At 43.3% G+C, this 13397-nt stretch overlaps 1 protein-coding gene across 3 annotated transcripts in view; it reads right to left on the bottom strand.

Annotated features, from left to right (window-relative positions):
- LOC141132621 (dihydrofolate reductase-like) overlaps positions 1-13397 on the bottom strand; it is a 97341-nt gene that overhangs the window by 67871 nt on the left and 16073 nt on the right. Inside the window, exon 1 of one of the 3 annotated variants that reach the window (XM_073621222.1) lies at positions 7259-7373. The exons of 1 other annotated variant lie outside the window; for it this stretch is intronic. The gene's annotated coding sequence lies outside the window, so the exon portion shown is untranslated. Of the gene's footprint in view, positions 1-7258; positions 7386-13397 lie in introns of those variants that run through there. One more of the 3 variants, XM_073621220.1, reaches the window with a different exon arrangement.

Raw genomic sequence — 13397 nt, forward strand, 5'->3', positions numbered from 1 at the left:
ATACGTTGCGCAGGCAACAATCGGGCTCGATCCAGAACCGATCAATCCATAGGCCCAGGCCAATGGTATCTGGCCTGGACCTGGTAATCTCTCCTGGCGAATGAGATCCTTCCCCTGCATGTGTAAGTGTAAACACAGCAGGGGAATTGATGTCATCTCTCCTTGTGGAAGTCTTTTTGTTCCAGAGAGAGGACAGAAGACATCCCAGAGTAAGTGCACCAACACTACACTGGCACCAGTCCACGTAGGCACACTTGCCACCTCCCTGATCACCCCCCATTTAACCCCTTCACCCCCTGTCACTGTGTCACCCAGTGCAGTGTTCATATTTTTTTTTATCACTGTACTGGTGTCATTAGTGACAAAAATCAGCCTTAGGGTAATTAGTATTAGGCCCAGATAGGTCTAGGGACCCCCCCTAATAAAGGTTTAACCCCTTGGTCACCCACTGTCACCAGTGATCACTGTATAGCTGGTTAGCTAGTTTATTGTTTATAGCTTCAGGGCACCAGCCATATTTTACCTAAATAAAGGTTTAACCCCCTGATCACCTGGTGGGTGATATCAGTTAGGTTTTAGTATCAGATAGGGTCTGCGTCGCTCCAGGCAGCGTCAGATTAGTGCCAGTAGCGCTAAAACCCACTCATGCACCATACACCTCACTTAGTAGTATAGTGTCTAAACGGATCGATATCTGATCTGATCAGATCTATAGTAGCGTCCCCAGCAGTTTAGGGTTCCCAAAAACGCAGTGTTAGCGGAATCAGCCCAGATACCTGCTAGCACCTGTGTTTAGCCCAGCCCACCCAAGTGCAGTATCAATCGATTACTGTCACTTACAAAACACATAACTGCAGCGTTCGCAGAGTCAGGCCTGATCCCTGCGATCGCTAACAGTTTTTTGGTAGCGTTTGAATCAGTCGCTAACAGTCAGGAGCTTTATTACCTGTGAGTATCAGTAAGAGAACAAAATGTAAAATCGAAGGTACACTAGTGAAGAGGCTTACATGTTTCTGAGCATGACAGATAGTGAAGAGGAAGTCACCCATCTGTCAGATTCAGGCTCAGAATACGAACCTGTAGACAGCAGCGGCACCCTGACAGATAGCTCTGACGATAAACTTTTTTAATCCTTATCTTTATTAAATTCATCAATAAATCAATAAATAGAAAAGTCCCCCCTTGATCCAAGGGTGACAAACCACATAACAGGTGCTGCGACAGGGTGGGAGGGAAGGGGAGCTCGCCAAGCCCCTATGGGGTCAACTATGACTGGAGCCAAGATGCCGGGGTCTTATATAAACCCCAAACACGTGTATAGCTCCAGAATACATGTGTTTTTCCCACCTGCAATCACGTGTTTCCCACTTGGAATCCACATGCCTGTCAGGTTCGTAACTTAAAGGGACAGTAACCAAAAAAACTTTTTTTTTTCTTTTGACCGCCACAATCCCATGCTGTGGGCACTAATTAATGCCCACTTCTCTCAGGCGTACCCGACCCCGTTCTTCTGCTGTCGTTGAGCTGCAAGAACCACAGGGCTCTCAAATGGAGCAGAGAGCCAGTACTAGTGCCGCTCATCCTTCTGGTGAACTGGCAGGCACCAGCGGCCTAGTACATCCTGGTTGTACATCCAGCACTGCAGTAACACTTGGTGACATGGCAAGTCCCATAAGTGCAGTACAAGCTGGCGAGGTGGCTAGCACGAGTAGTGTCCCACTGCCACCAAGAAGAAGACAAACACAGGCCCATCGAGCCCATAGTGCCCTTCCTGCTGCATTCGCCAAACCTAATTGGGAGCCCACCACTGCAGCACCCGTACTTCGCCCATTCACTGGCCAACCTGGAATTCAGGTGGAAACAGTTGATTTTACGTCATTTGATTTTTATTCGCTGTTTTTATCCAAAGATCTCTATAGATCTATTGTGGACTAAAGCAATTTGTATGCTGGTCAATTAATCGCCGCTAATCCCCAGTTGACCCTTGCCAAAGATTGAAGACCTATTACAGTCTCCGAATTTAAGACCTTCCTGGCCCTATCCCTCCTCATGGTCATAACTAAAAAAAGTGAGTTGCGGTCATATTGGTCCACTGACCCAATTCACCATATGCCCATGTTCTCTGCCTCCATGACCAGGACACGATACGAGCAGATCTTGTGGTTCATGCACTTCAATGATAATGAACTCTGTCGTCCTTGGGGTGACCCTGGATTTGACAAAATTCGGCTCCTCGTAAACCACTACAACCAACAGTTTGCAGCCTTGTTTACTCTCGATCAAGTTGTCTGCATTGATGAGTCCCTGATTAAGTTTTCTGGCCACTTGTCTATCAAACAGTATCTTCCCAGCAAGCGTGCCAGATATGGGGTCAAGATGTATGTGTGACAGGGCAACAGGCTATATATATAGTTTTATGGTTTACGAGGGAAAAGATAGTCTCATAGAGCCGGAGAACTGCCCAGACTAGGAGCACTGTAAGATTGTGTGGGACTTGGTGCCACCCTTATTCGGAAAGGGGCACCACTTGTATGAGGACAATTATTACACAAGCGTGCCACTTTTTAGTCACCTTTTTTATTATGGAATTGGCGCATGTGGCACCGTGCGATCTAATCGCCGGGGGTTCCCCCAATGGCTTGTAGAATCCCGACTTAGACGAGGGGAGAGAGCCTGCTTGAAGTGTAATAATTTGTTAGCAGTGAAGTGGAGGGATTCACGGAATGTTTTCGTTCTGTCCTCCCTTCACACAGATACGACAGTCCAAATTCCTACAACGACTGGTGTTGTGGAGAAACCCCTCTGTGTCCACGAATACAACCTTAATATGGGAGGGGTGGACCTCAACAACCAGTTGTTGGCGCCTTACCTAATTGTCCGTAAGGCCAGACGCTGGTACAAAAAAGCATCTGTATATTTATTTCAATTGGCTCTGCTGAATACTTTTGTGCTATACAAAGCTTCAGGACGGACTGGATCCTTCCTTAAATTCTAGGAAGAGATCATCACAGCCCTTCTGTTTCCAGATGGTGCTATGGCCCACCTTCCCAACGCAAATGCAGTGAGCCGGCTACATGAGAGGCATTTTATGTATGTCCTCCCTGGTACCCCTACCCAAAGAACACCCCAAAGAAGATGTTGTGTCTGCAGAAAACATGGATTTAGGCGAAACACCCACTTTTATTGTCCCTCCTGTCTTGACCAACTTGGTCTCTGCATCGGTGACTGTTTCAAACGCTACCACACATTAGTAGCGTAGGGTACAGCACTACACAGTCCTAGGCACACGTACACAGGGTCTTGAAAGATGTGATGGCCATCACATTTTGAGAGACCCTAATCTGCAATGTTCAGTTTACAGTTTTTTTTACATTTTTTATAAAAGTGAAAAAAGTGGAAAAAAAAACAAACAAAAAACACACACAAAAACGCAAAAAAAAACTAAAATAAAAAGCCAAAAATAGTTTTTGTTTTATTTTTCTTCTCTCTCTCTCTCTGTTGTTCTCTCTCTTATGTCGCTCTCTACTGTCCGTTCTACTGTTCGCTCACTATTGTTCTATATCTATTGTTCTCTCTCTGTTTTATTTTTACTATGTTTTATTGTATTTGCTTTGCGGGTATGGTATATTATACTGTAATGTTTGTTTTATTGTTAACCATCATTACTTAGCAGGTACGCCATTCAGCTGCAGCACGGGTTTATTTATTCTGACAGCAACAGCGTTTGCTCCCACGATACATAAAGCCGTGACTCCAGCGCTGTCGGAGGTGATTTCACCACCACAGTTAAAAAAAAAGAGCATATATGTCGAAGCATGGGGGCAGGGGTGGAGGAGCTACTTGCTCTTAACATTAGGGGCGGATTGCCCCCATGCTTCAGCATATATTTTTTAGGCACAGATTGCAATGTTTTATTTTTACTATGTTTTATTGTATTTGCTTTGCAGGTATGGTAAGTCTTACTGTTATACTGTAATGTAACTTTTTTTTTTATTGTTAACCATCATTTGCTTAGCAGGTATGCCATTCAGCTGCAGCATGGGTTTATTTATCTTGACAGCAACAGCGTTTGCTCCCACAATATGTAAATCAGCAACCCTGGGTTTTCTCTGGCTCTCCTGTCCCAACAGGGAACCCGAGAATGCAGCCGGTGGTTCCGCCAGCTGACCATAGAGCTGATCAGAGACCGAAATGGCTCCAATCATCTCTATGGCCTAAGAAACCGGAAGCTACGAGCATTTCATGACTTAGGTTTCGCCAGATATAAACAGCACCATTGGGAAATTGGCAAAGCATTTTATCACACCGATCTTGGTATGGTCAGATGCTTTGAGGGCAGAGGAGAGATCTAGGGTCTAATAGACCCCAATTTTTTTTTAAAAGAGTACCTGTCACTAACTATTGCTGTCATAGGGGATATTTACATTCCCTGGGATAACAACAATAAAAATGATTTAAAAAAATGAAAGGAACAATTCAAAAATAAAATAAAAAAGCAAAATAAATAATTAAAAAAAAAAAAAGCAAATTTTATATTTTGCCACAAGTTGCGGGAAAATGAAAAATTTTTTTTTTTTTGCAATTTAGTCGTCACTAAATGATATATTGCTCAAACATGCCATGGGCATATGTGAAATTACACCCCAAAATACATTCTGCTGCTTCTCCTGAGTACTTCCTGTAATTCCACATATGCCAATGGCATCTTTGAGCAATATATCATTTAGTGACAACTTTGTGCAAAAAAAAAAAAAAAAAAAGTTTGTAATTTTCCCGCAACTTGTGGCAAAATATAAAATATTCCATGGACTCAATGTGCCTCTCAGCAAATAGCTTGGGGTGTCTACTTTCCAAAATGGGGTCATTTGGGATTTTTTTGTGCTATCTGGCCCTACCATTTTAGCACCCCAAGAAATGAGATAGGCAGTTTGTAGACGCTACAACTTTTTCACAAACCAATAAATATACGCTTATTGACATTTTTTTACCAAAGACATGTGGCCTAAATGTATGACTAAAATTGAGTTTATTGGATTTTTCTCCTAACAAAAAGTAGAAAATATCATTTTTTTTCAACATTTTCGGTATTTTTCCGTTTATATCGCAAAAAATAAAAATCACAGAGGCAATCAAATAGCATCAAAAGAAAGCTCTATTTGTGGGAAAGAAAGGACGCAAGTTTTGTTTGGGTACAGCATTGCATGACCGCGCAATTACCAGTTAAAGCAGCGCAGTGTCAAATTGTAAAAAGTGCTCTGGTCATTGAGCAGCCTAATCTTCCGGGGGCTGAAGTGGTTAACCACTTGCTGACCAGCCGCTGCAGTTTTACTGTGGCAGAATGGCACGGCTGGGCGAAACGACGTTATATAACGTCGCTTCGCCCTGTGGCCACAAGGGGCGCACACGCCCGCTGCGTACAAAGTATGAACATTGATCTGTCATCTCTCCTAGACAGTCCCCTCCCCCCTTCAGTTAGAACACACACTAAGGAACACAATCAACCCCTTGATCGCCCCCCCCCCCCAGTGTGTGTGTGTGTGTGTGTGTGTGTCTATATATATATATATATATATATATATATATATATATATATATATATATATATATATATACACAGTATATATTGTTGCTTACTAGTCCCTAGATGTAGTTCTTGCACTTGTTTTTTGTTGTTTTTTTTCAAGCGTTTGTTCCTTTATTTTAACCTGGTTATCCTGCCAGCAACACAATTGGGCTTATGCACACTGCAGCTAAAAAAAGGCTGCTTTTACAGGCATTTGAGCTTTTATTTCTCTGCCTAAAAGCTTCTGCTTTATTGTGCTCTTTTGCACGTTTTTATTGAGCTTCTTCCAGCTGCTTTGAGCTTTTTTGAGCATAAATAAGTGTTTTTTTCACAAACCCTCCCCTCAACTCATTTTTAACTTTTTTTTTTTTTGTGCATTGTCAAGATTTTTTGGGCACTTGGCGTCTTTTCTGCTCAAAAGCTCCTCTCAAAATGGACACATTGGCTAACATGGAGGGGAGTTTCCAGGCAGAGAAAAATTAGAGCTCAAAAAAGCTCAAAAGCCTGTAGGAGCAGCTTCTTTGAGATGCAGTGTGCATGAGCTCTTGAAGAAAAAACTCACTCCCCCATCTGTATTAAGATTACAAAAACAATATAGGACCCTGGTACCCTGCCCCTTTCCCATTTTTCATTACACAGAGGGTCATGGTGCTATAGTCCTCAGGGATAGATGAGAACAATGTAATTGATAGCAGTCGACAGAAGCAAAGAGCACAGGATGTTATCAGCTCAAAAGATTTCTGGAAAGATCAGCAGGTATTTTTTGCACTTATCAAACAGAACAAAATGTTCTGTTTGATGTTCTGTTTCCGGAGGTATATTTAAAAGTCCAATGGGGCCCAAATAAGAGAAATTTGTTGTTAGGATTTATATACATTTTAAAGTGGTATTAAACCTAAACACAAGCATTTATTACTTTGCAGCTTACTAATTCTTAGATGTGGTGGTTGCATTCGTTTTTGTTTTTTAGGCTTTTTTTCTTTTATTTCACCCAGTGACCTGGCCCCTGACTGCAAGAACTGTTCTTGTCTGGGGTTAGCCATACACGTGTAGATTTATTTTGTTCCGCCCAACAGGCTAAATGGGAGAAATTAATACATTTTTCATCCACGCTGAACAATGATGGATGAATCTCCCCTGCTGAGTATTGTATTTAGACAGCCATAGCACCTGCTACCCGCTCAATACTTTTCCATGCGGCTCAGTTGTTTTTTTGAATCATCTTTTGCAGAGCCAGGTGGTCCAGGCAGTTGACAGAGCTAATCCATGAAGTCAGTGGGTCAAGCCGGAGACAAAAAGTGAAACTAAATCAGAGAGGAGCATATATATATATATATATATAGCTTATAGAGCTAATAGCACATCTTGAGATCACAGTTTTTAAGAAGGACTTTCACATTTAAAGACAATGGGGGCTTTTTACTAAAGGCAAATCCCCTTTGCACTACAAGTGCACTTGAAAGTGCAGTCACTTTAGATCTGAGGGGGACATGCAAGGAAAATAAAAAAACAGCATTTTAGCTTGCACATGATTGGATGATAAAATCAGCAGAGCTTCCCCTCATTTCAGATCTTCCCCTCAGATCTACTACAGTGACAACCACTTAATTAGGCAATACTGATTGAGAAAAGATCTGCATCCTGGAAATCAAATGAAAACAAGAATACATTTTGTTTACAGAGGAAACTGCGTACCTGCAGGAGAGGCTGTAACTGCTTTCCAGGAAGACAATACAGAACAGATGATATGATGATGCTGCTTGTTTAAAGGCTTGTGTGCTGCAGGCTGCTGACAGAGAGCAGATGCCGAGATCTATACACACTGAATGAATAAAAAGGGAGTGGGCGGAGTTTAGTCACATACAAAAGAGCATTTTTTTTTTATTCTTTTTTTAGGCTGCACGTTTTCATGCGTAAAGGGAAGAAATCTGTGTTATGTTTAAAAGCTGTGATGAAATGCTAATCCCTAAATTACATTTTTTTCATGCTTCTGAGTTGATAAATTTGGTTTAGCTGCTGCTAAAAAAAAAGCAAAACTAAAATATCACAAACAATAAATAAAATATGACTAACTGAAACCATGCTGGGTGCTGGGGATGCCAGTGCAGTGACAGCTCAGCCAAGTAAACAAAGGGGGTTTTTTACTAAAGGCAAATCCACTTTGCACTGAAAGTGCACTTGGAAGTAAAGTCACTGTAGATCCGAGGGGGATATGCAAGGAAAATAAAAAACAGCATTTTAGCTTGTAAGCTTGCACGTGATTGGATGATAAAATCAGCAGTTTCCACTCATTTCAGATCTACCCCTAATGCCGTGTACACACGACCGGACTTTTCGACCAAACTGGTCCGCAATTCGATCGTGTGTGGCCTTCATCGGTCCTTTTCTGTCGAAAAATCTGTCGGACTTTAGAAATAGAATATGTTTCAAATCTTTCCGATGGACTTGGGTCCGGTCGAAAAATCTGTTCGTCTGTATGCTAGTCCGACAGACAAAAAAGGACGCAGGGGCAGCTATTGGCTGCTGGCTTTGAACTTCCTTATTCTAGTGTGTCATCACGTTTGAAACGATCGGGCTTTAGTGTGATCGTGTGTAGGCAAGTCCGTTTCGTTGGAACTCCGTCGGAAGTCCGTCGAAAAGTCCTTCGGAGTTCAGTCCAACGAAAAGTCCGGTCGTGTGTAGGCGGCATTAGATTTAGAGCGACTGCCCTTCCAAGTGCACTTTCAAGTGCACTTGCAGTGCAAAGTGGATTTACCTTTTGTAAATAACCCCCAAAGAGTCACAGCAAAGGAAGATTTCCACCACTGGCATTATCTACTTTAATGAGTCATCAGTCAGAGTTGGCAGAGAACTGGGTAGAGGAAGCCTCTTGCTTTCCTCTCTTTGTTCACAAGTGGCAGCATTGATAGTCTGAGCTATCACTGCACTGGTATCCCTCCAGAGGAGTCAGGGCCTATCACTGCATCTGTCTAGAGAAAAATCAGCAGAAAAGAACAGTGAAAGAGGTGAGAATTCTTCTACAAGATTCCAGATCGATCAAGCAGCAAGGTATTAAGCACCAGCATCCCCCTCCCCCACTGCCTGGCAGTGCCCCCAATCTGCCCCCACTAATCACCAGGACCCCCATCTCTCTCCACTAAGCACCAGGACCACCCATCTCCCCCCCAATAAACACCAGGATAACCCATCAAACCCAACTGAGCACCAGTGCCTCCTTGTACCCTCACTAAGCACCATTGCCCCCTTGTCTCCCTTGACTGAGCACCATTGCCCCCTTTTGTCCTCCCAGTGAGCACCAGTGCCCCCCTTATTCCTCCAGTGAGCACCAATGCCCCCTCCCTTGTTCCCCTACTGAGTACCAGTGCTCTCTTTGTCCCCACACTGAGCACAGCGCCCCCCTGTCCCCCCACTGAGCACCAGTACCCCCCCCCCATCCCACCACTGAGCACCAGTGACCCCCTCGGTACAGATCACTCATTTGGTTTACTATGCATCAGTTTATGAATGAACAGGAAGCCGCTCAGCACAGAGCACTTCCCATTCATTCACTGTCCAGTGCAGTTGAGGCTGCAGAATAAGGGACTGGGGAATCTGTCCTCAGTCTTTTACACTGTCTCAATAGTGAGACATCAGGGGTTTGTTTAGACCACTAAAGCCCCCCCAATAGGGCTTCTAAAAAATTGTAAAAAGATGGAGGAAAACTATAGTTGTCTCAGCAGCTAGAAGGGATGTGGGAGAGAACTTTTAGCAAAGACTGGGGTCACTTGGCGCCAGACCGGGATAAGAGACGTGTGAGCTCTTGAGTGCCCACACAGCTTATCCTCAGCTATCCAGAGACCTTGTGTGAGATTGCCATCCTACTTTCGGGTATCCCAAAACCCTGTGCAAGATCATCATCCTGCTCCCAGCTACCATAAGACATTCAGCAGGTTTACCGATTCAGCACCTGTCAGCTAAAGACACAGAGCAGTATTGCTGGCCTGTCTTCCCGCCTTTCTGAGACACAAGATAGGGCACAATCTTGTTCCTGCTGGGCAGAAGAGTCAACCAGGTTGGTGGTAAAGCATCACATTCCCAAGGAACCAGAGTTGATGGGAGGGTTGTATACCCACCCTTAATTTGCTCAATAAACACGGATACAATAGTCTACCACATCTCTAACATACCAGTAAGACTGTATTTAGCCTAACAGTTCCCCTGATGCCACCCGCAGTGATATTGTGTCAGCCCATAATCCGACTTATCACCCTGGAGCATAGATATTCTCCTGCTTTACTTCCTTCCACCAGTTTTAGTGCCCTTCTCATTTGCTATCTTACTGAAGCTGTCTTCAAACAGTTAAAGAAGCATCTCATAGTCATAGGCGTGCGCACAGGGTGTGCCGTGTGTGCCCGGGCACACCCTAATTACCCCATGTGCATTAGTATTATCCAGGAGCAGCACCAGGTGGGTGGTTGGGGGTGCCAGTGGCCAGTGTAAACGCCCCATTATATTAAGGTCTAGGTTCAACATTAGGAACACGTTACACCGTATTTAGGGTGTACCGTAATATTCTCTCAATCAACTGTCTCCCACATCAGAGCCCCCTTCCTGTGACAGCAGGTGGCGTTCATGTGTGTTTGAACTTTGGGGTGCACACCCTAATGCAATAGGCTGCGCACACCTATGCTCATAGTTTAAACTCTTTATCAGCCCATTGCCTCTGTCTAGGAGGAACCCAGTGGAATACATTTAGGTGCACCACTGTATGGGCCCCAACAAAGCTGGTTTATAATAGTTACTGTCATCCATATATAGAGTTTGTTTGAGTCTCTGATAGTCTGTATAGCAGAATGCTATTCCTAGTTGTGTTTGGTGACCTGCTGACAGACTTGAACTTACTGGGGTCACGCAATGTTTGTTTTATGTGCCGGTTGTCACCACTGTGCCCCTTGGTGTCCTTGTTACAGTTTAAGCTGATTTACTGATTAGAGTCCAGGCCCGGGTATCCTTAGCATTGTAGGTCCCTGTCTAGAGTTAGGGGGTTGCTAATGTTCATTTCTTTATGGTATTGTTACTCAGAGGGTGTACTCATTATGCAGATCCTATGCCGGTAAGCTACATGCAGGTAAAACACACATATGTAAACTGTCCTGCCTGTTGAATGATTTGTAATTCTGTTCAGCCAATCTAGTGTTTCAAGCACTACTGAGCTGACAGATATTACAGCTAGGTCGTGACCTCAGTTTTCTCCACTATACAGCCTGGTCACCGGTCTACTGATTGAACAATGAGGATTCAGTAGCACATTAACCACTTGCCATTCAGGCCAATTTTGAAAATTTTCACATACATAATAAAGTCAGCATTTTTTTGCTAGAAAATCGCTTAGAACCTCCAAACATATATCAGAGCCTCTGGAGAACAAAATGGTGGTTGTTGCATTTTTTTTATGTTGCATGATATTTGTGCAGCTGTTTACAAAATGCAAATTTTCAAGAAAAAATACACTTAAATGCATTCTAGTAAACAAAAACATAATATAATACCCAATTTTTTTGCACACTCGTGAAATGGCAACAAACTATGGTAAGGTCTCCATAAGTGACACTTTCCAAGCCTTTGAAGGTTACCATTTCAACGTAAGTTCTGGCGCTGGAATTACTTCTCTCTCTTTGACGTTCACAGTGATACCTCACATATGTGGTGCAATCACCATTTACATATATGCGTGCAGGATCTATATGCACTTTCACATCTGCACGCAAGCACAGGGAGACAGGGGTTGCTATAAATTTGCTTTTTTTTTTTTTACTGGAAAGCCCATCAACAGCTAAAAAAATTGATAACAGGCTGTAACCATTATCTCGGTATAACTACTTGTTCCCAAGGTTGTATAAGTATATACAGCCGTAAGGACGGCAAGAGGTTAAAAGATAACTTCACCTTCCTGACAATGTTTCATGTTACACCTGTATTTAGGGTGTAACAAGAATCATGGTCAGTATGCACAGCCACCCACCCCCAAACTGGTTCCCCTTCTTTTACAATATATAACTACTGGTATAACTAGTTGTTCCCAAGGTTGTATAAGTATATACAGCCTAAGGAGGGCAACAGGTTAAAAGATAACTTCACCTTCCTCACAATGTTTCATGTTATACCTGTATTTCGGTTATAACAAGAATTATGGTCAGTATGCACAACCTCCCACCCCCAAACTGGGGGCTTCCCCTCCTTCCTTCTTTTACAATATTTAAGAACTGGTAGTGGATCCTGATATTTCCGAGGATTCAATGAAATGAAATGCTGTAAATTAAGAATGCTTTCAGAAATAGAAGTGTTAATAGTATATTTTTATCAATTAACAAAATGGAAAGTAAATGAACAGAAGAAAAAGCCAAATCAATGAAATTGATAGAAATTTTCGCAACTTCAACTCCTCTCTCCTCTATTCTGCTACTGACCACCTCTATGACAAAATCTCTCCCCTGTCCTGCCCCAACCAAGCCACGTCCATCTACAATAAATCCCTGTCCTCCATCCTGGACAAGCTTGCTCCCCTCACTACACGAGGAATCAGGCCTTGACCCCTACAACCCTGGCAAACAGATGACACTAAAATTCTTAAAAAATATAGTCGCGCACTTGAGCGTCTGTGGCACAAGACTAAGTCTCTCAAAGACTTCAACCAATACAAATCTGCCCTCCAAAAATACTATTCTTTCCTCCACACTGCCAAGCAAACCTATTTTACAGCTCTTATTAACACCTTCTCATCTAGTCCCCGTAAACTCTTCTCTACCTTCAACTCTCTACTTTGTCCTCCACCGCCTCCACCCACTGACTCACTCACTGCCCAGGAGATCGCTAATCACTTCAAAAACAAGATTGATACAATCCGCGATGAAATCTCTGCTCTACAGGTATCTCCCCCAGCTAAGACCCCGTGTCAACAGGTACAACTGACACTCCCCCTATTCAAATCTGCTACTACAGACGAAGTTGCTAAACTCCTTTCTATCGCCCACCTAACCACAAGTCCCCTGGACCCTATTCCCTCTCATATGCTACGGTCGCCCTCTGACTCCATCCTACACTCTCTAACCCACATCTTCAATCTCTCCCTCACCTCTGGCGTCTTCCCCAATGCTCTAAAACATGCACTGGTCACCCCCATACTTAAAAAGCCGTCCTTGGACCCTACCAATCCTAACAACCTACGCACTATCTCCTTGCTCCCTTTTTTCTCTAAACTCCTTGAACGCCTGGTTTACAACCAACTGAGTGACCACCTCATTAAAAATAACCTTCTTGATCCCCTTCAATCTGGATTTCACCCTCAACACTCCACAGAAACTGCTCTTTTAAAACTCACAAATGACCTACTAACTGCAAAAACCAATGGACACTATTCTGTACTCCTACTTCTGGATCTTTCAGCTGCCTTTGACACGGTTGACCACCCCCTCCTCCTCAAAAAACTTTACTGCCTCGGTCTCCTTGACTGCGCTCTTCAGTGGCTCTCATCCTACCTATCCAAACGCACCTTCAGTGTCACTTACAATTCTACTTCCTCCACTCCTCTTCCCTTCTCTGTCGGGGTCCCCCAAGGTTCTGTTCTTGGACCTCTTTTATTTTCAATCTACACCTCTTCCCTGGGTCAGCTGATAGCCTCTCACAGCTTTCAATATCATTTATACGATGACAACACACAAATCTATCTCTCCACCCCTCAACTCACTCCATCAGTCTCCTTACGCATCACTAACTTACTAAACGACATATCTGTATGGACGTCACACCACTTCCTCAAACTCAACTTGTCCAAAACCAAGCTTATAATATTTCGTCC

Source organism: Aquarana catesbeiana, linkage group LG03, assembly GCF_042186555.1.
Source record: "Aquarana catesbeiana isolate 2022-GZ linkage group LG03, ASM4218655v1, whole genome shotgun sequence".
Lineage (NCBI taxonomy): Eukaryota > Metazoa > Chordata > Amphibia > Anura > Ranidae > Aquarana > Aquarana catesbeiana.